The sequence below is a fragment of the Ictalurus punctatus genome, unplaced genomic scaffold (assembly GCF_001660625.3).
Source record: "Ictalurus punctatus breed USDA103 unplaced genomic scaffold, Coco_2.0 Super-Scaffold_100056, whole genome shotgun sequence".
In the NCBI taxonomy this organism is placed as follows: domain Eukaryota; kingdom Metazoa; phylum Chordata; class Actinopteri; order Siluriformes; family Ictaluridae; genus Ictalurus; species Ictalurus punctatus.
Window position 1 is genome coordinate 312,545 of NW_026521088.1, and position 5,234 is coordinate 317,778.

Sequence of the window (5,234 nt, forward strand, 5' to 3'; positions counted from 1 at the left end):
ACACACACACACTCACAGGAGATACTGAGGTACACACACACACACACTCACAGGAGATACTGAGGTACACACACACACACACACACACACGAGATACTGAGGTACACACACACACACACACACACACAGAGGAGATACTGAGGTACACACACACACACACACACACACACACACACGAGATACTGAGGTACACACACACACACACGAGATACTGAGGTACACACACACACACACACACACACACAGGAGATACTGAGGTACACACACACACACGAGATACTGAGGTACACACACACACACACACACACACATGAGATACTGAGGTACACACACACACACACACACACACGAGATACTGAGGTACACACACACACACACACACACACGAGATACTGAGGTACACACACACACACACACACAGTACACTGGAGATACTGAGGTACACACACACACACACACACACACACACAGTACACTGGAGATACTGAGGTACACACACACACACACACACACACACCGGAGATACTGAGGTACACACACACACACACACACAGGGGATACTGAGGTACACACACACACACACACACAGGAGATACTGAGGTACACACACACACACACACACACACACACACACACACACAGGGGATACTGAGGTACACACACACACACACACACACACACACACACACACACACACAGGAGATACTGAGGTACACACACACACACACACACACACACACACACACAGGAGATACTGAGGTACACACACACACACACACACACACACATACACAGTACACTGGAGATACTGAGGTACACACACACCCACTGGAGATACTGAGGTACACACACACCCACTGGAGATACTGAGGTACACACACACACACACACACACACACACACACGAGATACTGAGGTACACACACACACACACGATATACTGAGGTACACACACACACACACACACACACACACAGGAGATACTGAGGTACACACACACACACGAGATACTGAGGTACACACACACACACACACACACACATGAGATACTGAGGTACACACACACACACACACACACACGAGATACTGAGGTACACACACACACACACACACACACACGAGATACTGAGGTACACACACACACACACACACAGTACACTGGAGATACTGAGGTACACACACACACACACACACACACACAGTACACTGGAGATACTGAGGTACACACACACACACACACACACACCGGAGATACTGAGGTACACACACACACACACACACAGGGGATACTGAGGTACACACACACACACACACACAGGAGATACTGAGGTACACACACACACACACACACACACACACACACACACACACACAGGGGATACTGAGGTACACACACACACACACACACACACACACACACACACACAGGAGATACTGAGGTACACACACACACACACACACACACACACACTCACAGGAGATACTGAGGTACACACACACACACACACACACACACGAGATACTGAGGTACACACACACACACACACACACAGAGGAGATACTGAGGTACACACACACACACACACACACACACACACACACGAGATACTGAGGTACACACACACACACACGAGATACTGAGGTACACACACACACACACACACACACACACAGGAGATACTGAGGTACACACACACACACGAGATACTGAGGTACACACACACACACACACACACATGAGATACTGAGGTACACACACACACACACACACACACGAGATACTGAGGTACACACACACACACACACACACACGAGATACTGAGGTACACACACACACACACACACAGTACACTGGAGATACTGAGGTACACACACACACACACACACACACACACAGTACACTGGAGATACTGAGGTACACACACACACACACACACACACACCGGAGATACTGAGGTACACACACACACACACACACAGGGGATACTGAGGTACACACACACACACACACACAGGAGATACTGAGGTACACACACACACACACACACACACACACACACACACACACAGGGGATACTGAGGTACACACACACACACACACACACACACACACACACACACACACAGGAGATACTGAGGTACACACACACACACACACACACACACACACACACAGGAGATACTGAGGTACACACACACACACACACACACACACATACACAGTACACTGGAGATACTGAGGTACACACACACACTCACACACACTCACTGTACACTGGAGATACTGAGGTACACACACACCCACTGGAGATACTGAGGTACACACACACCCACTGGAGATACTGAGGTACACACACACACACACACACACACACACACACGAGATACTGAGGTACACACACACACACTCACACACACACACACTGGAGATACTGAGGTACACACACACCCACACACACACACTGGAGATACTGAGGTACACACACACACACACACACACACACACACACACACACTGGAGATACTGAGGTACACACACACACACACACACTGGAGATACTGAGGTACACACACACACACACACACACACACACAGGAGATACTGAGGTACACACACACACACACACACACACACAGTACACTGGAGATACTGAGGTACACACACACCCACACACACACTGGAGATACTGAGGTACACACACACACTGGAGATACTGAGGTACACACACACACTGGAGATACTGAGGTACACACACACACACACACTGGAGATACTGAGGTACACACACACACACACTGGAGATACTGAGGTACACACACACCCACACACACACTGGAGATACTGAGGTACACACACACACTCACACACACACACACACACACACACACACAGGAGATACTGAGGTACACACACACACACACACACACACACACACAGATACTGAGGTACACACACACCCACACACAGACACACACACTGTACACTGGAGATACTGAGGTACACGCACACACACGCGCACACAGACACACACACACACACACACACTGGATACACTGAGGTACACACACACGCACACACTCACACGCACACACCGGAGATACTGCGGTATGCACACACACACACACACACGCACACTCTCTCTCACACACTCACACAGACACTCACACTGGAGATTCTGAGGTACACACACACACACACTCACACACACACAGTTTTCCTCTGTGGTGATTGTAATTGTAGTGATGTGATATATTGTCATTGTTGTGTGTGTGAGATGAGAGTAAATGTTGTGTATATAAAGATTTTGTGTAGTTGATGTTTTCAGAGCTAAAACTGAGTGTGTTAAGTGTGAGAAGGTTTTCTTTCTTGCAGGATGTAGAACTGCAGTATTACAGATGAAGGCTGTGCTGCTCTGGCTTCTGCTCCGAGGTCAAACTCCTCATCACACCTGAGAGAACTGAATCTGAACGGTAATAATCCAGGAAAATCAGGAGTGAAGCTCCTCTCTGATCTACTGAAGGATCCACACTGTAACCTGGAGACACTACAGTGAGTTACTGACTAACTGTCTCTTTACTCTACTGTATCATACTGAATAAAGTATGTGTGTGTGTGTGTGTGTGTGTTTATGCTGATGTGTGTTTACACTGATGTTCTTCTCTCTCTTACAGCATTAACTATAATAAACTCACCAGGACGGCGTATGACAGGAGTCTCACCTCAAACCTCTTCTCCAGGATAAAGCAGTCTTGGTGAAGAGTTAGAACCGGTCCCACATTTCCAGCAGTTTGGGAGCTGAATCATTGAACTTAAAGGGGCAGAGCAGAAACAAAGTCAAGAACAGGCAGAAGGTCATACACAGGAGAAATCAACACACGTAACCAAATATCTGCTGTACAAAGCAACGGCACCGATCTGCCCCGGGGATGGAGACTGACGAGGCTTAAGTACACGTCCGGAAATGTACAGCCAACTCATCCCAAAGCACGAGGCGGGAGCAGGCACGTACAAGATGTGATCGTCCAATGGCAGGCCGGAACATGATGCATTGCAGTGGACTGGGCTTAAAAGAGGAGGAGACAAGACACCCATCCCTCCCCTGACATAGACACACGAATGGAACATAGTACAAATAGAAATAAAACTGAGGACATAACAATGGTCAAGTATCAAATAAAATGTAAACGTGCATTGATGAAGGTAATGTTGTTAGTAATTGTTCATAAATTACCATGGTAACACAGAGCTCCAAGGTATAAAAATATGGAGTTTGTCATCAACCAAACAGTAACCAGTTTTAATACCTATAAAAGTTTACGTAGTAAAATTTAGCAAAGCGCTTTACAGTAAATTCAAATGTAAAATTAAACTAATGAAATGTTGTGCAGCACATGCTTATGTTAATTTTTGTTACATTATATGATCATATAAATAAATAAATACTCCCAAAGTCACCAGAATTGAAAGCTTTGGTGCTGTTAAACATTTAGAGATTGAGCTTGTGGTATTTTCAGTATTTCACTCAGTATATCTGGGTAAGACACAGTGAACGACTCACTGCTGGCATTCATGAAGAGGTCATAAACTCCACTGGAATAATAAATAGGATCTAATAAAATCATGAGTGGAAATTATTGGTATAAGTTTGTAAGGATAGACTTCCTCCAACCAGGAACTATATCCTCCAGTCCACGCGGTGGCGGTAACGCGCCTAACAGCTGCGTCTCCGACCAGTAGAAATCACAGAAGAAGAAAAAGCTGCAGCGGGTATCTCCCGAGCAGTTGAGTTATTACACCGAACGAATCATCTCCAAATTAAATAATTTCTGACAGTTTTACAGTTAGATCCGGTTTAAACATAAAAGCTGGTTATTTTGTCTGTGTTTGAGGAATTAAAAATAAAACGTTCTGTTTTTAAACACGAGGTAAGTTAAACGGAAGCTGTGTGGCTGAATCCCAAATCGATGTCATTTCCGGTTTAAGTGCACTACATTAGGGATGAAATAATGACGGTCTACACCCTATCTAGTGCACTATTTAACTCATGAGGAGAGATTTGTAATTCTGTTTTAGCGGCACTATTTATAACCTTACTTTATCCTAAAATCCATTGTTTGCTCCCTGCTTATAGCAACTAAAATAAACAACAGTGAGTGTAAAAGTGGCTAAGTAATTTAGCAGCTAAAATAACTTTATATTTCTGTAATGTTTTTAATGTATAAACTGATAAACC

The 5,234-nt window shown here is 45.3% G+C and overlaps 1 protein-coding gene across 3 annotated transcripts in view; it reads left to right on the top strand.

Annotated features, from left to right (window-relative positions):
• Window positions 1–4,455, top strand: part of LOC128630380 (NLR family CARD domain-containing protein 3-like) — an 87,985-nt gene extending 83,530 nt beyond the window's left edge. For 2 of the 3 annotated variants that reach the window (XM_053678863.1, XM_053678865.1), the window contains 2 exons: window positions 3,374–3,550; window positions 3,673–4,455. The gene's annotated coding sequence lies outside the window, so the exon portion shown is untranslated. The remainder of the gene's footprint in view (window positions 1–3,373; window positions 3,551–3,672) is intronic. The other variant, XM_053678864.1, reaches the window with a different exon arrangement.
• Window positions 4,456–5,234: the final 779 nt, after the last annotated feature.